The sequence below is a fragment of the Rhineura floridana genome, chromosome 4 (genome assembly GCF_030035675.1).
Source record: "Rhineura floridana isolate rRhiFlo1 chromosome 4, rRhiFlo1.hap2, whole genome shotgun sequence".
Classification (NCBI taxonomy): domain Eukaryota; kingdom Metazoa; phylum Chordata; class Lepidosauria; order Squamata; family Rhineuridae; genus Rhineura; species Rhineura floridana.
The window spans coordinates 82,242,121-82,266,742 of NC_084483.1; the positions used below are offsets into that span (position 1 = coordinate 82,242,121).

Genomic DNA, 24,622 nt, shown 5'->3' on the forward strand with positions numbered 1-24,622 from the left:
GTGTTGGAGAGCCCACTACCTCTCTTGGTAATTGGTTCCATTGTTGTATGGCTCTAACAGTTAGGAAGTTTTTCCTGATGTCCAGTTGAAACCTGGATTCCTGCAACTTGAGCCCATTATTCTGTGTCCTGCACTCTGGGACAATTGAGGAAAGATCCTGGCCCTCCTCTATGTGACAACCTTTCATGTACTTGAAGAGTGCTATCATATCTCCCCTCAGTCTTCTCTTCTCCAGGCTAAACATGCCCAATTCTTTCAGTCTCTCCTCATAGGGCTTGGTTTCCAGTCCCCTGATCATCCTTGTTGCCCTCCTCTGAACCTCTTCCAGTTTGTCTGCATCCTTCTTGAAGTGTGGAGACCAGAACTGGACGCAGTATTCAAGATGAGGCCTAACCAGTGCTGAATAGAGGAGAACTAGTACTTCACGTGATTTGGAAACTATACTTCTGTTAATGCAGCCTAATATAGCATTTGCCTTTTTTGCAGCCACATCACACTGTTGGCTCATATTCAGCTTGTGATCAACAACAATTCCAAGATCATTCTCACATGTCGTACTGCTGAGCCAAGAATCCCTCATCTTATAACTGTGGATTTGGTCTCTTTTCCCTAAGTGTAGAATTTTGCATTTATCCCTGTTGAATTTCATTCTGTTGTTTTCAACCCAATGCTCCAGCCTATCAAGGTCCCTTTGAATTTTGTTTCTGTCTTCCACGGTATTAGCTGTGCCCACCAATTTTGTATCATCTGCAAATTCGATAAACATGCTCTGTACCTCCTCATCCAAGTCGTTAATAAAATGTTGAAGAGCACTGGGCCCAGGACCGTTACTTCCGCCTAGTTTGAGAGGAAACCACTGATAAGCACTCTTTGAGTATGAATCTGGAGCCAACTGTGGATCCACCTGATAGTTGTTCCATCCAGCCCACATTTAGCTAGCTTGCTAATCAGAATATTATGAGACACTTTGTCAAAAGCTTTGCTGAAGTTGAGATATATTATGTCCACAGCATTCCCACAGTCTACAAGGGAGGTTACCCAATCAAAAAATGAGATAAGATTAGTTTGGCAGGATTTGTTCTTCATAAATCCATGTTGGCTCCTAGTACTCACTGCATTGCTTTCAAGGTGCTTACAGACTGACTGTCTTATAATCTGCTCCAGAGTTTTTCCCAGGATTGAGGTTAGGCTGACTGGTCTGTAGTTCCCCAGTTCTTCCTTCTTACCCTTTTTGAAGATGGGAACAACATTAGCTCTCCTCCAGTCATCCGGCACTTCACCAGTCCTCCATGATTTCACAAAGATAATAGAGAGCGGTTCTGAGAGTTCTTCATCCAGTTCCTTCAATTCTCTAGGATGCATTTTATTGGGCCCTGGAGATTTGAACTCGTTCAAAGTGATTAGGTATTCCTTGACCATTTATCTATCAGTCGCAAGTTCCAATCCTGCCCCTTCTACTTCATGTTTCCAGGGAGGTCACAGATGCTTTTTTGGGAGAAGACTGAGCCAAAGTAGGAATTGAGCACTTCTGCCTTTTCTTTGTCATCTGTTATCATTTTGCCATCCTTATTGAGTAGCTGTGCCACCATTTCTTTTCTCTGACTTTTACTATGGATGTACCTGAAGAAAGCTTTTTTGTTGCTCTTAGCATCCCTCGCTAGCCTCAGCTCATTCTCAGCTTTAGCCTTCCTGACACCATCCCAGCAATTCCGTGATACCTGCCTGTACTCTTGCTTTGTGGCCTGGCCTTCTTTCCACTTCCTGTATGTGTCCTTTTTGTTTTCAGGTCATCTCTAAGCTTGTTGTTAAGCCACATTGCCTTCTTCTGCTGTTTGCCCCCTTTTTTCCTTGTTGGAATTGCTTACCATTGCTCTTTTAGAATTTCCTTTTTTAGAAACTCCCACCCATCTTGGACTTCTTTTCTCATTAGGGTGGCTTGCCATGGAACAGTACTTACAATTGTTCTGAGTTTATTAAAATCAGCTTTCCTGAAGTCCAGGGTGCACATATGGCTACTCTCAGCTATTGCTTCTGTTAAAATCAAGAATTCAAGTATGGTGTGGTCACTTTCCCCGAGAGTTCCCATAACTGCCACTTCATCCACCAAATAATCTCTATTGGTTAGAATCAAGTCCAGGATAGCTGATCCTCTGGTTGCTTCCTCCACTTTCTGTAGGAGAAAGTTATCCCCAACACAAGTCAGAAATTTCTTGGAGGGGCCATGTTTGGCAGAATTTGTCTCCCAACAAATATCGGGATAATTGAAATCCCCCATTACTACTACATCATCCCTCCTCGAAACATTGGCAATTTGCTTTGCAAAATTTACATTCTCATCTTCTCCTTGATTGGGTGGTCGGTAGTAGACTCCAAGCACCACATTCCTTTTATTACTTGCCCCATTAATTTTAATCCAGTTGCTCTCAGTGGAGCTACCAAGCTCATCTTCCTGTATTTCTGTGCAGGGATATATATTTTTAACATATAGCGCAACTCCACCTCCCTTTTTATTCCTTCTGTTCTTTTTGAACAAGTTATATCTTTCACTTGCTGTATTCCAGTCATGGGAGTGATCCCACCAAGTTTCAGTTATACCTATCAAGTCATAATTACCCTCCTGTATTAAGAGTTCAAGTTCGTCCTTCTTGCTTCCCATGCTCTGTCCATTAGTATACTGACATCGAAGACCATGTGATTTATGGCTTGGCTTCCTTACTACATTTTTCTGAGGACTGTTACTGTGTTGTAAATATGGTTAGCTCTAGAATTAGAGTTAACTCTTGTTTTGTAAATATGGTTAACTCTAGAATTAAAAAAAAAGATAGGACCTCAAGTTGGGCAAAGTATTGGAGTCAGGGCAGAGACTGGAAGAATGTAGTGAGTCAAAGTTAGATCCAGGGCAGAATTTGACAGCTAGAGACAGAGCCATGGGGAAACAAGTGGAGTGGATTAGGCCAGCATAAGCAGAACAAAGTTCACTAGTAGACTGTTGTCCAATTCTAGTTCTCCTTCTGGTTGCTGGGATCCTTGCATAGTAAACTAGACTAGGTCAATCCTCTAAGGCACTTTATGTTAAAAACAGAAGGTATCATCAGGACAACTGAGCACATATTAGTTATGCTTTGACTGTCAAAGAGATCTGAATAAGCGCTTTTGTCTTTTCCTTTTTTAAAATTGGTGGACCACAGGGATTCTTGGTAAGGGGGACCAAATCAAACTAATTAGCCCACACAAGAAAGACCAAAGACAGCTTATCCCTAGGTTAGGTGATTAATAAACTAGTCAAGTCTTTCAACAGTCAAAGACAATAGTCCAGGTTTATCACCAACTGGAGTACCACTTGCCTTTATGTGGCAATGGTATGACACACTTGGCATAATTTGTAGGCTACTCAGTGACTGTTTAATAGATTCTGAAGTTCTGAACTGGAACCGATTAACATGAATAAAAGTAAATGATGGTTACCTAAATTACAAATAAATGCTGGATTAACAAATCACCCTATATATGCTATAAAACCAGTCACTACTTAAATCTTTTGGATACTTTGATATATAGGCATGCCTAGCACAGTTTAAAGAGAATTGTTTGTGCCTGAACAAAGCCTTTGCTAACATAAATATTCTCAGACAGTAATTAAAATGTTTCTCTGCAATGGCAAATACAATGCCAGTACATAACACAGTAGGAGGCAGGTATGTACAAAATAAAAGCCTTCTATAGTCAATATATGAAGGGGGAAGCATGATTTTGACTCACATTTAATCATTTTTATTCAATAGATTTATTGACTCTTACAATGCACGTGTTTGAGATTTTGGATAATGAATAAGTGAACACAAATTTGTCACCTCCAGCAGAGAATTTATTTGAGGCCTTGTATTCAGATCATAGAAATGTATGTGTGCAAGGTGAACATTTTAAACAATTTCTCCCAGAAAAGAGAACAGAAAATATCCTAGAAAACTGGTAGCCATTGCTTTTGTTTTCATGCACTTCAGTTGGTATGGTAAGTTTAAGATGACCAGATAACCAAGGAAAGTAAAATGAGTGTTGCAGAGTAGAACTGAAAGACAAAAACAAAATATTTTGATAGCTGAACTGGCCATAGCTTTATTTTGAACTTCACAAAGGTAAAAGTGGACAAGTGCAAGTTACCATGTCAGCAGCACTAATGGGTAGAAAATCAATGCATTTAGCCATGGTTCCCTGGAGATATTTCACAACATCTTGAAATTCCAAACAGGTCTCCAAGCTCCCTCCACACCTCAAAGGGGTCTGCAAGTTCCTCACCCCAAATGGGTCTGCAAGCTCCTCCCTCCAACCTAAAAGGGTCTCCAAGCTCCCACACACACCTCAAATGTGTCTCCAAGCTCTTCCATCCCAAATAGGTCTCCAAGCTGCTCTCCCCCTCCCCAAATGGGTCTCCAAGCTCCTCCCTACTCCACATGCATCTCCAAGCTTCGCAACACACACCACAGGTCTCCAAGCTCCCCACCCCACATGGGTCACCAAGCTACCACGTTTGATGAGGCCTCGTTACCCAGGCTGGCAGGTGGCACTTCCTGCTCATTCACTGTCTCACTCTCCACTGCCCAGGTCATCATGCTATAGTTTGCAGCAGCACCTGGCTGTGATGCTGTGAACTGCAGTGTGATGCTTACAAAAATATAGTATATAAAAGAGTTAGATTACATAAACAGACTCCCTCTGAAATACTTTGATTTAATTCTTTGACAAAATACTCTGCATCATAGGCCCTGTTATCTGGGCCACCAAAGAGAACTGTTAGATTGGTGGGTACTAACATCAGTGCCTTTTCAGTGGTAGCCCCTTTGGAGTGAACTGCCAAAAAAGCAGACTTTGGAGTCCCATCCTAGGGAAATACACATGGTCCTATCATTGCCAGACTTCATGCAATCTTTAAATATATTTTTATACCAGGCTGTGTTTAACATACTATGCTTTAAAAACTGCTTATAAATTGGTGGGATTGATGGGATATTTTATTGTTATTCCTGTTATTATGTTGTTTGTTTTAATCTTTTGTAAAATGCCTTGTGAAAGCAGTATACCCTGAAAGATGGATTAAAATCTATCTATCAAAATTAAATAAATAAATTCTGAGTCTCATTGCTGGAACCTCACAGGAGATTACACTGCTTACAACTAAGGCCCCATCTGCACTAAACATTTAAAGCAGTATCATATCACTTAAAACAATCATGGCTTCCCCCAAAAAATCTGGGAACAGCAGTTTGGTTAAGCAAGCTGAGAGCTGTTAGGATAGCCCTATCCCTCTTACAGAGCTACCATTCTCAGTGATCTAATCTTCCCAGAGAACTCTGAAAATTGTAGCTCTGTGAGAGGAATTGGGAGGTCTCTTAGCAGGTGAATCAAGCGAGGTATCCAGAGCACAGCCTTGTCCCAATTTCTTGGATGAGTTTCAGTTGGTGCAGCTTGAGGACGTTGACAAGGTGCTTGGACAGGTTCGTGCAACCACTTCTGTGCTGAATCCTTGCCCTTCTTGGCTAATAAAAGCTAGCAGGGATGGAACAGCCGGCTGGCCCAGGGAGGTGATTAATGCCTCTCTGCGAGAGGGGGTGGTCCCTGGCTGCCTGAAAGAGGTGGTAGTGAGACCACTCCTGAAGAGACCCTCCCTGGACCCAGAAAATCTTAATAACTATAGGCCGGTAGCAAATGTTCAATTCCTGGGCAAGGTCCTGGAACGAGTGGTTGCGGGCCAGCTCTAGACACTCTTGCATGAGACCGATTATCTGGATCCATTTCAGTCAGGTTTCAGGCCTGGTTTTGGCACAGAAACAGCCTTGGTCGCCCTGTATGATGACCTTTGTCGGAAGAGAGACAGGGGGAGTGTGACTCTGTTGGTTCTCCTTGATTTCTCAGCAGCTTTCGATACCATTGACCATGGTATCCTTCTGGGAAGACTGGCTGAGTTGGGAGTGGGAGGTACTGCATTGCAGTGGTTCCGCTCCAGCTTGGCAGGTCGCCTCCAGAAGGTGGTGCTTAGGGAACATTGCTCGGCACCCTGGACTCTCCAGTATGGGGTTCCGCAGGGGTCAGTTCTGTCCCCCATGCTGTTCAACATCTACATGAAACCGTTGGGTACGGTCATCCGGAGCTTTGGAGTGCATTGCCATCAGTATGCTGATGACACGCAGCTCTATTTCTCCTTTTCATCTTCTTCAGGTGAGGCTGTCAATGTGCTGAACCGGTGCCTGGCTGCAACAATGGACTGGATGAGGGCTAATAAACTGAGGCTCAATCCAGACAAGACTGAGATGCTGCTAGTGGGTGGTTCTTCTGACCAGATGGTGGATGTCCAACCTGTCCTGGATGGGGTTGCACTCCCTCTGAAGGAGCAGGTTCATAGCTTGGGGGTTCTCCTAGAATCATCTCTGTCACTTGAGGCTCAGGTAGCCTCAGTGCCACGGAGTGCCTTCTACCAACTTCGGTTGGTGGCCCAACTATGTCCCTATCTGGACAGGGATAACCTGGCTTCAGTTGTCCATGCTCTGGTAACCTCCAAATTAGATTACTGCAATGCACTCTATGTGGCCTTTGAAGACAGTTCGGAAACTGCAGCTTGTGGAAAATGCAGCAGCCAGATTGGTAACAGGGACCAGACGGTCCGAACATATAAAACCGATTCTGGCCCGTTTGCACTGGCTGCCTTTATGTTTCCGAGCTCGATTCAAGGTGCTGGTTTTGACCTATAAAGCCTTACACGGCTTGGGACCACAATACCTGATGGAACGCCTCTCCCAATACAAACCCACCCATACACTATGTTCAAGATCAAAGGCCCTCCTCCGGGTGCCTACTCCAAGGGAAGCTCAGAGAATGGCAACAAGGGAGAGGGCCTTCTCAGTAGTGGCCCTCAAATTATCTGTGTGACGCGGTGCGCCTGGCGCCAACACTGTTATCTTTTCGGCACCAGGTCAAGACTTTCCTCTTCTCCCATGCATTTTAGCATGTGTTTTATATTGTTTTAAATGTTTAAATTGTTTTTTAAATTGTTTATTAAAATATGTGTTTTAAATTGTATTTGTTTTTAGTTACTGTAATCCGCCCAGAGAGCTTTGGCTATGGGGCAGTATACAAGTATAATAAATAAATAAATAAAACAGCTCCCAGTACCCTTAACAAACTACAGTTCCCAGGATTCTTTGGGGGAAGCCACGATTGTTTAAAGTGGTATGATGCTGCTTTAAATGTATAGTGCAGATAGGGCCTAAGTACCTGCACAACATATCCTCCCCTAGGTCATGTTCTGGACATGACTCCAGCAACTCTTTTCCATCTACTGCTAGGTTTACTTATGTGTATTAGTGATGGACACTGAATACAATATTTGGCTGAGACCCCAGTTTGGCACTTCAGGAAACAATCCACCTCTTAAAATTCCAATTTTGCAGTGGTTCTATGAGTAAAGGAGACTCTTCTTTCAGACTTTATACTCCAATGCTCATGGAGGCAATAGGCAGAGTTTAATGTGCTCATCCCCATTCACCCTGCTCACACATAGTCTTTACACAAAGCAGCATTTCTACACGAGGCTTAAGTTCCTCTTTAATCAGATACTTTTGTTCGGAGGGCTGACTTGTTTGTACTACCACTCTAGCAGTGAAATCAGGAAATGATCTTACACAAAACTTTTAAGGATACCTTCAGACTGTCACTATTTTTGCAGGAGGGATTCAAGCACATAGTGGAAATTTAAGCTTATGCAAGCAAAGTGGATGAAAGCGCTCAGTTGCCATAGCTACCAGTCCACTTTTTTAAAAAATAGCAACAGACTTTTTGTGATTAGGAAAGTGATTGGGAAATTCACTAAAAAGTGTGGGGTGAATTAGAGATGGGAATATCTGTCACTTTCAGTTCTCTCAGTTTCCCATTTTTTCAATCTGAAATTCAGTTCTCCACATTTCTGCAGCAATTTGCAATTTAAAAAAAAAATCTCATGAAAATTCTCCAGCATTTTAGTGTGAATTTCTCCTGATAAGTGCATTTTCTATGCAGTTTTGACTAATGTACATTTATCCATGTATCCTAATATAATGCATGTCATTTCCACCCACATATTCATTTTTATGCACATTTCCCCTAATATATGTATTTTGTAAACATTGGTTAGTTGGTGAACTGTAGCGCAAAATTCAAATAAGTGAATTTCAAAGGTACTCAGATTGTTTCAGAAATTGACATTTGATAGAAAATTGATTAAAATTTGATAGGTTTGAAATGTGAACCAAATTGACTGAATGAATGATCAACAGCAAGATGTATAAAAACTGCATAAGCACACCATTGCTACATAATGGTCCTGCAACAATCAGAATGACTGTTCAATAGTGACTGGACATAGTCTAACCTCCCTGAAAGCTTTGTACAAGCAAATCAGGATGAATGTTCACTGAATAGGTCATCCAGAAGAGCCAGAAGTCAAAGTGATTGGGGAATAGCTACTAATTTCCAGCAATATACAGAGTAAGGCTGCACTTTCTTTATGGAATCTTTTTGCATAGCTCGTTGCTAATCATAAAACTAGGTAACAGTCTGTTCTGCCTGAGCCAGCTTTTAATGCAGTTTGGTTAATTGTTTAGAAACACAAAACTTGGTGCAATGAAAGAATTCACCTTGCAGCTTTGTGTTTCCCATTTTCTGTGACCATATTGAACATGGAAACAGTTCTTGGAGGAAAGCTTTCTGAGCCAAATCTTGCATTGGGTAGGCAGTCATTTTAAGAAGCAAAGCCCAAGATTCTGTTAGGGAGCTGATAAATATCAGAACCTTTTGGAGCTCACCCATCTTCATTTAGAATGACAGGAATAAAAACTATTCTTTTCTTCCTAATTAAGGTTGGCTAGCGGATGAAGCTCCAAGAGATAAAAAGCCAGAGCTTAAGAGTACACACAGAAGACTGAGTCGTTATTGTGGAATGAATGCTTCAATGAATAACAATCAAAACGATATAATGAAATCTTTTTCTTTCCCTAATATACTATAATGTGAGTGTATGCAGCACTAGAAGCCTTTTTCATATATAATTATACTCTTGAAAGCCAATTTGTTTTTAGCAAACTCTGAAGGCCACAGAAGGACAGATAAATGAATGGCAAATCCGCAGAGTGTTTTATCAGCATCCTGCCACTCTCCAAACAGTGTCAGAGAAAAAAAAAGGTGAATAAACCACCCTGTTACTAAAGGTCCTGTGAAAGGCCATGTATCAACTTGAAAATAAGTTATTAATTCCATAGTGTTATTTTCTCTCTGCTGGCAGACTGTTGTGTGAGTCATAGATCTACCAGAAGGCTGAAGTAGCCAATCGGAATTTTGTGCTTTGGTTACCTATTGCTAATGTGATTAAGTCAAGAATTTGCTTTGTTTCTCATTTCACATCTCCTTGTCATTGAAGAGAATGGTCTCAGTTCATTTATGTTATTCACTGAAAGTATTGTAATCTTTCAATATTTCAGTGTTATGTAATGCCAAAATCCATATAATGCAATACATTCATTAGACCAGCCGAAATGTCACAAAATCATGTACAAGCATTGTCCAGAAGCCTTCATCAGGTTAGATAAGGTGTGGGAAATCTTCAGGAGTTGTTGGACTCCAAATCCTATCAGTCCCAGCCAGCCTGGCCAATGGTCAGGGATGATGGGAACTGTAGTCTAGGAGCATCTGGAGGGCCACAGGTTCCCCACCCTGGGTTAGATGGTAAGCAAAACGGGCTCTGGGTGGAAATTCAGCTGATGGTGGAGCCACAGAGTGTGCATTTGGTCACAGTTTCAAATTGGAATAAGAAAGCAGAGAGAAGACATTCAAATAAGGCTCTGTTAGATAATATGCAGGTTTTAGGTTGTACCTAATGATATAGGGATGAAGAAATGATTGAGCCTGCATCTTTGGGAATATAAAATCCAGCTGTTATACTCAGATCTGTCTTATCTCTGTTACTCTTTGGCAGACATCTCTGTCTGCTTGCATTCATATCGTCTCCCAATCTAAGCAGAAATTGTTGCTGTTATAAATCTAGTACACATGACTGCATGGGCACAATCTTGAACAAACAGTGCATAATAAAACTGTGATACCTTCTCTGAGCAGAGATCATACATGTGACCAAAAAGCTAATAACGTTTGCTATCCTTCAGCTTTTGAGCCTTGTCACGTGCATGTGCAGTAAGCAGTAAGCCTATTTCCCCGAAAAGATTCCATGTTTATCTCTGTGCAAAAATCATTATTTTACTCAGTCCAAAGGGAAGAGTTTACAGCAGTGCCAATCAAATGCCAGCCCCACCTTTGACCTTACTTTATGCCAAACTTGTCACAGGTAAATGCAACATTTGCCAATAGATTATATGGATTTCCCCCCAAAATGATTAGACCAATGAATGGAGGCAAGATCTGTTTATGACTAATTGCATGATCACTAAACAGTACTTCTGAATTCAGAGTCAATAACCAGATACTACTGTGGTGGCTAGTGGTTCCATGTCATTGGGGCACTGGAATTTGCTCTGGGTTTTAGTCCGACCTCCTTGAAAGTAAGGACTAGGACCCAAAGCAGATTCCACTACCCCACTGACATGGAGCCACCAGCCGTCACTGAGCTGCTGAGATCAAGCAATGAGGGACAGCCATCGTATCTGCATCCTGTCTCTTAGCTTCCAGAGACATGTGCCTGGTCTGGTCTTGGAAACAGAGGGCTGGAATAAATGGAGCTCGGTCTGTTGCAACCAGTGTAGATCGTCTGGGCTGATCCCCTGTATCTTCTGCTTCCACTAGCCCACAGTGCCCTAACTCTGGCGACCATGTCACCGTATGGCTCAAACGACGAATGAGACAAAAGGAAAAATGGCCACAACATGTCAGCAGACATAGTGGTGCCATCTTTCTTCACATGCATGCACATGTGCAGTCAACATAAAAGAACACAGAAGCCAGAACTTCTGCAGTCCTTTGAGTGGTATAAAAAGGTATATGGAGCAATAATGATTCAAGAGAACAAAAGGAAAGGTTTGATATAGTCTTCAAAGAAGGCACACATTGAGCCTAGAGCTTGGAAGATTACATTTAAAAAGTAATAAATTACAGTTACAGTTACATGGCCCAAAAAAGTAGTAATTACCATTACAATTACAATTGCTCTGAAAATGACTGATTACTTTTTCTCAAAAGTAACCACTACAGTTACATTTCAGTTACTTTTTCAAAAACAAAAAACACCTACAAGGTGCTGGCCTTGGCTGCTGCACATCTAAGTTGCCTAAAACAACATTAAAAATAAACACACACATACAGAGGTAGTAGAATGATTCTTTTTATCCATAAGATAGCAATGGTGGTCTCTTCGCTGGTAAGGGAGGTGAGGAGGGAGGCAGAGGCCACTACTCAGATCTTTGCACGTCAAACCACATGCAACCTCCCCAACTCAGCCAGCAAGCATAATCTCTTTCACTTAACCACCTCCCAGACCCTTCTCTGCCACCAACTAAGGGACACTCACCCAAGCAAACATTTTCCCCTGAGATGCAAAAAAGTTAAAATACTGCAAATGCAGCACAGTACCCAGAGAGGGTGGTGGAGGCCACTTTGTGTGCCAAGTGCAAACACAGTATTCTCTCTCTCTCTCACACACACACACACACACACGTTGTCATCTTTCACCTCCACAGTTCTTTATCTCCATTCTGCTGCTGCCTCCTTCTCCTCCTTTATCCATGTTCTTGCCTTCTGGCTCCTTTTTCCCTCCACTCCATTTTTTTAAACAATTGTTTTCTCCACTCCACCTCGTCTCACTCTCCACCTCCTCCCTTCTCACCTCCTACCCACCCACAGACCATGATGATAATGAAAATTAAAGAGGAAAGCACAAAAGCAGGACTACAGCTGAATGTCAAGAAGACAGAAATAAGAACAACAGAAGATTTATGTAGCTTTAAAGTTGACAATGAGGACATTGAACTTGTCAAGGATTATTAATACCTCCGCACAGTCATTAACCAAAATGGACACAATAGTCAAGAAATCAGAAGAAGGCTAGGACTGGGGAGGGCACCTATGAGAGAACTAGAAAAGGTCCTCAAATGCAAAGATGTATCACTGAACACTAAAGTCAGGATCATTCAGACCATGGTATTCCCGATCTCTATGTATGGATGTGAAAGTTGGACAATGAAAAAAGTGGATAAGAGAAAAATCAACTCATTTGAAATGTGGTGTTGGAGAAGAGCTTTGCACATACCATGGACCGCGAAAAAGACAAATAATTGGGTGTTAGAACAAATTAAACCAGAACTGTCCGTAAAAGCTAAAATGATGAAACTGAGGTTATCATACTTTGGACACATCATGAGAAGACCTGATTCACTAGAAAAGACAACAATGCTGGGAAAAACAGCAGGGAGTAGAAAAAGAGAAAGGCCAAAGAAGAGATGGATTGATTCCATAAAGGAAGCCACAGACCTGAACTTACAACATCTGAACAGGGTGGTTTATAACAGATGCTATTGGAGGTCACTAATACATAGGGTCGCCATAAGTCAAAATCGACTTGAAGGCACATAACAACAACAATAAATGGCATGGTCACTGTACATCTTGGAGACCATTGCCTCTCTTATGCCCCGCTCTAAAATAAATGAAGTATAATTTACTAAGCTTTTTAAGAGTGAAATGACATTGTGTCCAGAACCAGAAATAAGGAGGTGAGTCACAGGTAAATGGGTTTAATTAGGACCACATTTATTTCCAAGAATATCGGCAGAGGAAACATAGCAGAAGAGTTGTGACTCGGCTGCTCGATGTCATAAGAATATAAGAACATAAGAACATACAAACATAAGAAGAGCCAGCTGGATCAGGCCAGTGGCCCATCTAGTCTAGCATTCTGTTCTCACATTTGCCAATGGGAAGCCCGCAAGCAGGACATGAGCGCAACACCACTCTCCCCTCCCTTGGTTTCTGGCAACTGGTATCCAGAAGCATACGGGTTTAAGTGGCATGTCGGGGGGGCTGGGATCCAAACTTACCCTTGTTCCACCCATGGCATGACCCTAAACTGTCCCTGATATGACCCCTTTAACCCTACTGACATCTGTTCTCTAAGGCCATATATCTGCACTATAAATGTAAAGCAGTATCATACCACTTTAAACAGCCATGGCGTCCCCCAAAGAATCCTGAGAGCTGCAGTTTGTGAAGGGTGCTGACCTTGTTAAGAGATCCCAGTTCCCCTCAAAGAGCTACAATTCCCAGAGTTGTTTAACAATCCATCTCTGTTCCCAGGGAACACTGGGAACTGTAGTTCTGTGAGGGGAATAGAGATCTTCTAAACAATCCTCAGCACCCTTAACAAACTATAGTTCCCAGGATTCTTTACAGAAGGTCATGACCATTATAGTGGTATAAGAATATTTTAAGTGTATAGTGCAGATGTGGCCTAATATTCATAGGGTAGGAGCTGCAGAAATTTGTATGGTGGTTTGAAGAGGAAAACCAGTATGCGGTGAACAGTTTATGCTCCTAATCTGTCAAGATCAGCCTTGGGGAGAAGGGGTCGTGCCTGCCCGGCAATGCTTCTGTTTAACAAGGCATAATGATTCACTTCTCTGGCATGTTAACAACTGCAGAGAGCGACCTAGTTTAAACCCAGTTGTTAGTGCCCTGATATTTCTTTCCACTTCCTCCAAAGAAAACATAAGAATGAGATTTTTTGCACAATACTCACTTGAGACTAAAAATATTAGTCAATGGTCACTGAAATGCTAAAGAAAAGTAGTAAGTTGGGTGTGGGAAACTTGTTTTCACCCTGAGGGCCACATTCCCTTCTGGGCAACCTTCCAGGGCCACATACCAATGGTGGGCAAGGCCAGAGGCAAATATGGCAGAGCAACAGATGCCAAAGCTAGTTTCTACACATACACAACTCCCTGTCCTCCACTGAGGGAAACAAGAGGCATTATCATCATTCCAGCCAGGCAAAAATGCTCGGGGTGTGAAACACAACCAGTGAGGAGTGTGGGCTGGACAGAAGGGGTGTGACCTGGGGATAATTCTGGGGGCCAGAAAGAGAGGCTGGAGGGCCACATTCGGCCCCCAGACTTGAGGTTCCCTGTTTCTGGCCTACAGCATTGGCTAACACAACAGGTTGGATCCAGACATGCCCTGCTGTACAAGAAGGGGCTCTTCCTGTTTCTGGAAGGGGCTCTGATCCACCAGAGAGGAGGAAGGAGGAGATGCAGTTTCACTAATTCTGTCTTCCCCCACAGCCCCCTGATGCCACCTCCGACACTAGGCGGTTCTTCCAACCCTCCAGACCAGCTTTTCAGGGGGCTGAAGAGTGAAGGAAGAGTTGATCAAATACACCGTACTCTCTGCTCTTCCCTGCCTATGGGAACATCCCTTCAGCAAATTTCCACTCATAATTATTTGGACCCAACTCTGTGTATATTGTTTTATATTTACATTTTTGACTTTGTTTTGATGTTTTTAGCTACTAAATGCGTTTGAAAGAAATTTTGGCAGAGCAGAGACAACCTAAAAATACCAGTAAAAATAAATAAAATAAATATAATTTACTGTAAAATTTATAAGAGGCAATGTAACTCATTAGAAGCAATAACTAAAAATGACCACCTCCTGTGGTTAAAAAACAAACACAAAAACTAGGGGACAGTGAAGCAAAGCAAGAGAGAAGAGTCCTTTCAAGTGAAGGGGTAAGTACATGTGGAGCAAATATTACTTATTGTGAAGGGGAAAAATACTGTAATGAATTACAATGACTTTCTTTACCAGGTAAATGTTAAAACAATTTCTCAACCTTCTGTTGTTTATCAGACTACTTATCTTTCTTTGTCATCATTATTATTATGCCTCTCAAGTGTGGTGTCTACCCTCATTAATACAGGATAAAGTGTTTTGTTAAAAAAAATAAAAAACCTCAATGAAAGTGCTACAGATGTACTGTTGTGACCAAAACTCACAACACTTTCAATGAGCTTTCTTTTTTTCTTCTTCTTCTTGCAAGTGCCTAGAAAAAGAGTTAAAACTACATTGTGGGATATATTTACCCACCATTAAAGGTGATGTGCTAGGCAAAGGATAAGCCGCAGTCTGAAATAGAGAACGAAGGGACAGGAGCTACTGTAGGCCTTCAGTGTAGAGACAGGGGAAAGAGATGGGGGAAAGACCATTCGTTTTAATTGTATTGTTATGAATGCCCATCTGGCCATATTGCTTTTCAGGAAAAAGAATGTTAATGGTTGGTTGATGATTCCCTAACATAGCTAAGAGCTGGAAAATATTTTGGGATTTCTCTTGATTGAGGAAAGAGCAAGAGATCCATCCCACCCACACCAGCTAATCGTGTGTTTTGGAACCAAGCAACAGAGAGAGAGAGAGAGAGAGAGAGAAGTGGGGGCTAAAAGTGATCCAGGGTTCCTCTCTGGGGATCCAATGTGGGGCAGTGGATTTGTTGCTTTGTAACAGAGTTACACTGTTTGCTTCCACATTGCATATTTGCATGTTCCATATTGTTCTCTACTTGCATATTTGTAAATAAATCAAATCTTTCATAATAAGAACATAAGAACATAAGAACATAAGAAGAGCCTGCTGGATCAGGCCAGTGGCCCATCTAGTCCAGCATCCTGTTCTCACAGTGGCCAACCAGGTGCCTGGGGGAAGCCCGCAAGCAGGACCCGAGTGCAAGAACACTCTCCCCTCCTGAGGCTTCCGGCAACTGGTTTTCAGAAGCATGCTGCCTCTGACTAGGGTGGCAGAGCACAGCCATCATGGCTAGTAGCCATTGATAGCCCTGTCCTCCATGAATTTGTCTAATCTTCTTTTAAAGCCATCCAAGCTGGTGGCCATTACTGCATCTTGTGGGAGCAAATTCCATAGTTTAACTAAGCGCTGAGTAAAGAAGTACTTCCTTTTGTCTGTCCTGAATCTTCCAACATTCAGCTTCTTTGAATGTCCATGAGTTCTAGTATTATGAGAGAGGGAGAAGAACTTTTCTCTATCCACTTTCTCAATGCCATGCATAATTTTATACACTTCTATCATGTCTCCTCTGACCCGCCTTTTCTCTAAACTAAAAAGCCCCAAATGCTGCAACCTTTCCTCGTAAGGGAGTCGCTCCATCCCCTTGATCATTCTGGTTGCCCTCTTCTGAACCTTTTCCAACTCTATAATATCCAATAATGCCAAAAGTTTCTGGATATCTCTCCTTTCAAAAGAAGACAAGTCGTGATAAGCACTATCCCTGGAACATCTCACCATTTGGGAAGTAGGGAGAGCATAATGATATGGAGACCTTTTTCAACACTGATCTCATAAATATCAATTAAACAAGCTACAAAAGTATTTGCAAAATTGTGGCAGTGGATTATAATTCAGACATTAACAGCAAGTTCTCTTATTTAGGAACTTATTTACTAATACTGAATTATGAATTGGATTTTGAAAGCCGGCAACACTGATTTTGCCCACAAAACATTATTTAAACACAGTAGGATGCAACTTAAATAAGCTGAACTCTTTTGCCTCATGCCACTTTCCATGACATCCCCCAAAATATGTGTAACTATTAGCAAATAACATCTGATCTGCTTTGTGTTCTCAATATGTGATGAGGATCCATGCATGGTGCCCATGGGCGGAAATAGGTTAGGGACCCCACGCTATTCTTAAGAATGCCACTTCAAGCTCAGTGGAAGAAAGGCAATAAAAAGCTAGCATCCCACTCCATGTATGCCATCATTAAAACAAGAAATACAAACTGCAACATCATTGTATAGACACATGCATACATAGAAAAAAACTCACCAAATTATTTTCTCTCTCATTTAGTGCCAGCAATTAAGTGACCCAACAGCTAGAAACAGTCATTTAATTACTTTAATCTTCTCCTGTTTTGCATCGCTGGAAAATATTTAAATGACAATGCACAGAGCTAAGGTTAAAATGTTTTAAAATAGAGAAAAAGAAGTGAAGACTCTGTTGACATTTTTAAGCTGCTGCAGTTTGCCATTTCAAAGAGAAATACACGGGGGGGGTTCTTTCTTTCTTTCCACAGCAAGATATTAGTGATATGGAAGGGGGAGGGGGAGGGGTATGACTGCTACTGAACAAGGCAATTATGTTACCATAGACTTTACAACATGAAGATTTATTTTGGCTTGAGGCAAAGTTTAGATTAAATAGATGGTGCCGCAATGACTACAAATGCTCATAAAACACTAAGCCATTACCACAACTTTAATGGATAATTTAGGATTCAAGGCATCTATAGTAGTTTATAATAGTATTTCATTCATTTTAAAATTCAGTTACAGTTTCTCAGAGCCCCATTTCCAGTATTTAGCTAAATGGCCTTGGCAGCCCTAAGTATTTATCATTTCTTTTATTAATAGCTAAACTTACCAAAATTTACACAGGCAAAGAGTAAGATCCACAAATTCATTATGAATTCAGAAAGCCGCCTCATTGTTTTCTCCTCAGTGATCTTGGCTTCTCTTTCTTGAAATGTCTACTAGAAACTATCTGTAAGATACTCAGAATTACACCAGTGATAGAAAAAAGCATTCTTAAAGAACTGCAGTTAAAAAGCCAAACCGCATGTAATGATAAACACCACTTTAGAAAAAAGCACACTTAAACTGGTCACTTTTATTTTAAAGAAAAAGTAGGCACTAAGGGCTGATCCAGAACATGCTCCTGATCCAGACCAGACTCTGTGCCAGATTTCTGCCAAAAATCCACACATCCTAACTCAGGTGTGGGGAACCTTTGGTCCTCCAGATGTTCCTGAACTATTTATTTGAACTTTCACATGACATTAAAGTAACTTCTGGAAATCTGTGAAATACAGTGAAAGTTTAGTGCTTATTTCTGTTAATTGCTTCCAGGAAAAATCCATTTGCAACCCCATTAACCCAGAGAATCATGGGAGTAAAGTGACAGAATTTAGGGTTGTAGGGTTACCAGATCTCCAGCTTTTGGTTGGGAACTCTGGCTTTCGGGGGTGCTCTCCAGATCTCCAGGCAAATCACCCCCCTGTCCTTGGATCTCCAGTTTTCTAGACTGGCTGCTTGGCTGCAGTATGTGTGTTCTGGTCTTCCAGCCATGCATGCGCCAAAATCCGCATCCACCAGTGGAGATGCCTTGGCTATGGACTTCTAAGAAGTGCGACAAGCAGCAAAGTGAAGGGAGGCTAGAGCTGATAGAGCTGCTGCCACCCTGCGGACTGCTGGGACATGGAGTCCCAAGCCAAAATGCTGGGTACATGCAGCACTTGGGAAAGGAGGACTCCCTTTCCCAAGAAGCACCATGTGGTCACTATCTTCCTCGCCCTTTTTTCCCTTTTCCTCCTAAGCCCCAGCTGCAACAGACTCTCTAGCTTGGGGTGGAGATACGTGGGCTGGTGAAACAAGAAATTGCTCTCCATCGTCTTTCTTTTTTTCTTCTGTGTAAGTTTTCATTTACTCAGAAATACCTGCTGCAGCCTTGTGACCCCTTTGGGAACCCTCCCATGGTAGTTATTTGCAAGTAAGCATGTTCTTTCTCCAGGATGAAGACTGTAATCCTAAACACACTTAGTTGGGAGAAAGTCCACTGAATTTTGTGGAGATTACTTTGGAATAACTAGGTTTGGGATTGGACTTTAGAGTCTTTTCCTCTAAAACATATTGGGTCAACCAGAAAAGACTTCATCTTATTTTTCTATTGTAAACACCTCAGGGCAGAGACCCATCTTTTTGCTTCTCATACACTGCATTAATTATTATTTATAATAAACTGCAATTGCCAGGGGCATTATCAGAGGAGGTTGAGTCCTGGGTCTTTTGTCCTAGACCCAGATCTGCTGCTCCCCCCTTTTTATTTTTCTCACAGGGCAGCAAACTGCAGTGCCAGTGAGACCCCAGGCTGAATACACATCATACATTTAAAGTGCAAGGCTTCCCACAAAGAATCATGGGAACTGTAGTTTACCCCTCACAGAGCTAAAGTTTCATAACAATCTACATTTCCCAGGATTCTTTGGAGAAGGACCAATGTGCTTTAAATGTATTGTGTGTACACTCACTATTTTAATTTGCCCAAAGCACTCTATACATCTATGCAGATTTTTGCTCAGAGTCTTTCAAGAACCTAGCAACACCTCAGACCATTATGCAGCAGTCACAAGTAACAATCTCCCAGCCTTTTTGGCTAAATGGTGGGGTATAAATGCTTTAAATAAATTAACACGAAAAGCAGCTACGTAAAGGAAACAGAGGATTAAGGGTTGTTTTTACTGCTGCTGTCCAATATAATCATCATCCACTTCTTCTGAATAAGTCTACAATCCAATACATGTCTACTCAGAAGTAAGCGCCATTGGGTTCAATGTGACTTACTCCCAGGTAAGTGTATATTCACTAATAGGCAAAAAAAAAACCCTTGTGGTTTATGAACGTACGTATGGCCCACAGATATTTCTACCAAACTTTAAAAAGCAGGGAAATTTGGCAGCTATAGTGAATGCACCAGTGGAGCAGGAGACCTGACCTCCTGTCAGAGATGTTGGACTGCCCTACAAATTTGTCAAAATGCAAACAGATTTTGGGTTGGTCTTTCACAGTCCAATCCACTTCCCGTGTAGCTTGGAAGAATTGGGTAACATGTGCCTCTGAGCATATGGTGAGTGGTGGCAACACCTCTCATCTCCAAAGATGGAGAATTACATTTTTGTATGTTTGTTGGTCTTCTTACTTTGCTTCTTTCCTGTGTTACTACTGTTTCTACAGAGAATCTAATCAAGAAAATGGAGGAATTCAAGAGGCAGCTGGACAGCCATCTGTCGGGAATGGTTTGATTTGGATTCCTGCATTGAGCAGGAGGTTGGACTTGATGGACTTATAGGCCCCTTCCAACTCTACTATTCTATGATTCTATGAAAATTATATTTTTCTCATTATTCATCCAAGAAATGTGTCAAATTTATTTTTATTAATTTCAAAGCCTTTTTATTGGTCAATGTCATATGATGGCGAAGACAGCCTTTTGTGTTTCAAACTGGATGTTATGCTCTATTTCTATTTTGGGCACATTAACAGTTGAATCTTAAACTGCAGTTTTATGTAAAATTACACAGATTACAATATGTTGCTACTTAAGCAATGACTCTAGCTGTTGGAAAATCAAACTTGGCCTGACCAAGATGCATGTTTTCAGCCTGCTATGCTTAAACTACTCCACTTAAGGAAATGTGGGCATGGTCAATTAAAGACATACAGCACACCCAGAATATTGCTAGAATATATTTCACCTCCCATTGTTTTCTCTTGTGCAAACAGAGACACTTCTCATGTCGAATGGAAACTATTGTGCAGAACAGTCAGTGCCATTATTCCACAATTGTTTTTGGAGCTTTTTTTTTAGTGTTGCAAAGTGTTGCTGTATTTACATATTCACAGAAACAGAAGCAAACAAAATGATTTACTATAGGAAGCTTCACTAAAATTGCAAACTAAATCAAACATATTTGAAGTGACTATCTGAACCATATCAACTGTTTTAATATTGTTGCTTCCTCCCTGCTAAAACAAGATCAGCACAGCACATGTCTTGTTTCTGTTCTTTGGGTTGATTGCAGTTGTTGCCCCCATTCACCATACGCTCAGAGGCACATTTTACCAAATTCTTCCAAACTACAAAGAAAGTAGATTAGACTGTTAAAGACCAACCCAAATTCTGTTTGCATTTTGACAAATTAGTAGGGCAGTACAATATCTCAGAAAGGAGGTCAGGTCTCCTGAACATTCTGAACGGTATCATTCTTTTTCAGCATTTCCCCCACCTCTTTATTCTACAGCAGGCACATATAGTTTCCCACCCAAATTTAAATCAAAGCTGTCCCTGGCCACATCCACACCAGACCTTTATTTATCTTTAGACAATCATGGCTTCTCCCAAAGAGTCCTGGGAAGTGTAATTGAAGTGAAGGATGCTGAGAGTTGCTAGGAGATGCTCTGTTCCCTTCACAGAGGTTCAATCAGAGCGGCTGACTGTTAAACCACTCTGGCCACTGGAGCTCTGTCAGAGGAATAGGAGTTTCCTCTCAGTACCCTTTACAAACTACACTTCCCAGTGTAGAACGCTGACAGTTGGTTCTTACTGAGCATGCCCAACCTTATCATTCAGTTCAATGCTAAATTTCTTAAATTAATTAAAAATCAGCCAGGCATTTTTTTGTAACTTCAACTGCAGAAGATGAAGGTCAGGGTATGGGACAAGGTCAGTAATAGGATTACAGGTACTTTGTGAACATGGCTGATTTTTAATTAATTTCAACAAATTATGAGAACTCTGACAGAAAAAAAGTCCACAAGGGGTCTGGTTTTTCTCTCTCTCTTTTTACACTTTGAACTCTCAATTCTCTCGGACTGTTTTGTGTATCACCATGAAAATGTAGAGGGTTATTAAGCAAGCGTTTCTGAATTCAGGACTATACGTTTTGTAAGGTTTTGTTTTGAAATGAGCTTATGGGAAGCATCAGAATGGCATGAGGGGTATTTCCAATTTAACATTGCGAAATGCGAAAAATCCATGCTGACTAGTATACATTCACTCTTGTGGCTGTAAGATTAGACTGTAGTATAGTCACAAGCTTTGAACTAACTTTAGCTATTGATTCATTTACACATTCAAAGGTTTAAATAGTCCCTAATCTCTGCCACGGACTCCTCTTTTTTATCCCAGGATAAGTAATAAGAAGGTTTTAAGTATTTCTTGGTTGTTGTTTTTTAAAGTAGTTTTGTGTGTGCTCGTTGTAGAAAGACCAGGTGTGTCAGTGTATAAATAAAAAAAAATTTTTTTTGCTCTGCCAAGTTTACCTCTGGCAACATTATGTTCTTTTATTTCAATTTTTTAAAGCGGGGGGCTTTTCTTTGCTTTTTTTTAGGCCTTCTACATGGTTCTGAATTGCAACTTCTCAGGACCCAAGATCAGAACCATAACTGGAAGTCCTAAGGTTCCACATGCCTGGTGTATTCCTTCTATGTTTTTATTTTTTTGTTTTGGTACTGTTGCCCAAGATGTTAGCTTCCAGAGGAAACCAAGGCAGCTCACAAAAAGAAATAAAGCAAATCCACACAATACATTTAAAGCACAAGCAACTCACATTTAAAGTACATGACTTCCCCCAAAGAATCGTGGAAAGTGTAGCTCCCCCCTCTTAGTTAGAGTTCCAGCCATCCATGACAAAGTACAGTTCCCATGATGCTGTGGTGGGATTCATGTGCTTCAAAGGTGTGTTGAATGTGCTTTAAATGCATAGTGTGGATCCGGCCTACGTATGCTATTTATTCATTAGTGAGTTGAAAAGAACAATTTTAAAATATACTTTTTTAAACAGGGGAAGGGATGTAGGTCAGTGGTAGGGCATATGCTTTGTATGCAAAGGTCCAGTGCTGGCAGGGTCTCACTCACTCACCAACATCTCAGTCCTAACCATATCTACTCAGAAGTAAATCCTGTTGAGTTCTATGGGGTCTATTCTTAGTTAAGTGTGTTTAGAACTGCAGCCTTCAGAGGCATCCATCTTTACTCCCGAATGCTCCCATCTAGCATCTCCACAACACTAGGCTCCTTTCTTCCTACAATGGCCTTCTGGTGACTGGCCTGGCTTGAGGGTACTTAAACCCTTCTTGCCAGAATCAAGTAGGCTTGATTAAATGTTCCCTAGCAAGTAGACTAAATTTAATGTTCATTACCCAAGCTCTCTAAGCAGGTGAGAAGAAATGATCTCATTACTTCAGCTGGACCTGGAAACACCCTCATTTAGCTTTGATTAAGACAACTGTACATGTGGACATCACCAAATAGTCAATACAGGAATCAAATTGATTATGTAATTGGTAGCAGAAGTTGGAGAAGTTCCATACTTTTTGCAAAAACAAGACCAGGAGCAGACTGTGGTCCAGATCATGAACTGGTAATATTGAAAATCAGAGTAAAGCTAAAGAAGAGCAACAAATCAACATAATGCCAATATATGATTTAAATAACATCCCAGAAGAATATAAAGATCAAATAAGGAACAGATTGGAGGCTTTAAACTTGGTGTGGCCTGAAGGCACTTAAAACCTTCTTGCCAGAAACAAGTAGGCTAGATTAAATGTTTCCTATCCATGCTCCCTAAGCTGGTGACGAGGAATGACCCTGTCACTTCAGCTGCACCAGGGAACACCCTCATTTAGCTAAGATTTCTACCTTAATTTCCAATCAGAGAATTTTTTTTTAGTGGTATGCTCCAAGCAACTGTGGTTAATGTATCATGATTAATGACATCACTAGGGCGTGCCCCATGACATCACTAGGGCCAATCCATGACATCTCAGGTTTTGGGATGCTTCTGACCTGGCAACCCTAATCAGAATACAATTCCTTTCTGCCATTTTCATGGGTGAATCATTGGGGAACAGAAATGCACCTATGAAGAAAGGTTGGGGGAGTAACAACATATCCAATGACATTAGAATCATAGAACTGTACAGTTGGAAGGGTCCTGTAAGGCCATTAAGTCCAACCCCCTGCTCAATGCAGGAATCCAAATCAAAGCATTCCCGACAGATGGCTGTCCAGCTGCTTCTTGAATGCCTCCTTTTTTGTTTTCAGGTCATCTCTAAGCTTTTTGTGAAGCCACATTGGCTTCTTCTGTTGTTTCCCCCCTTTTTTCTTTGTTGGAATTGCTTGTCATTGCGTTTTTAGAATTTCCTTTTTTAGAAACTCCCACCCATCTTGGACTTCTTTTCTCATTAGGGTCGCTTGCCATGGAACAGTACTTGTTCTGAGTTTATTAAAATAAGCTGTCCTGAAGTCCAGGGTGCACATATGGCTACTCTCAGCTTTTGCTTCTGTTAAAATCAAGAATTCAAGTATGGTGTGGTCACTTCCCCCGAGAGTTCCCATAACTGCCACTTCATCCACCAAATAATCTCTATTGGTTAGAATCAAGTCCAGGATAGCTGATGCTCTGGTTGCTTCCTCCACTTTCTGTAGGAAAACATTATCTCCAACACAAGTCAAAAATTAATTGGAGGGGCCGTGTTTGGCAGAATTTGTCTCCCAACAGATATCGAGATAATTGAAGTCCCCCATTACTATACATCATGCCTCCTCAAAACATTGGCAATTTGCTTTTCAAAAGTTACATTTTTGTCTTCTCCTTGATTGGGTGGTTGATAGTAGACTCCAAGCACCGCATTCCTTTTATTATTTGCCCCATTAATTTTAATCCAGATACTCTCAGTAGAGCTACCAAGCTCATCTTCCTGTACTTCTGTGCAGGGATATATATTTTTAACATATAGCACAACTCCACCTCCCTTTTTATTCCTTCTGTTCTTTTTGAACAAGTTATATCTCTCACTTGCTGTATTCCAGTCATGGAAGTCATCCCACCAAGTTTCAGTTGTACCTATCAAGTCGTAATTACCCTCCTGTATTAAGAGTTTAAGTTCGTCCTGCTTGTTTCCCATGCTCTGTGCATTAGTATGGGCCAGATTCAAAGTGCTAGTTTTGACTTATAAAGCCTTACATGGTG

The 24,622-nt window shown here is 41.3% G+C and overlaps 1 long non-coding RNA gene across 1 annotated transcript; it reads right to left on the bottom strand.

The window, feature by feature from the left end:
* Nucleotides 1-3,808: 3,808 nt before the first annotated feature.
* Nucleotides 3,809-17,660, bottom strand: LOC133384371 (uncharacterized). Its single transcript, XR_009762536.1, has 3 exons — nt 17,458-17,660; nt 16,861-16,956; nt 3,809-4,066 (listed from the first exon to the last, which is right to left on the bottom strand). It is a non-coding gene; the product is annotated as an uncharacterized LOC133384371 (long non-coding RNA).
* Between the last annotated feature and the right edge of the window lie 6,962 nt (nt 17,661-24,622).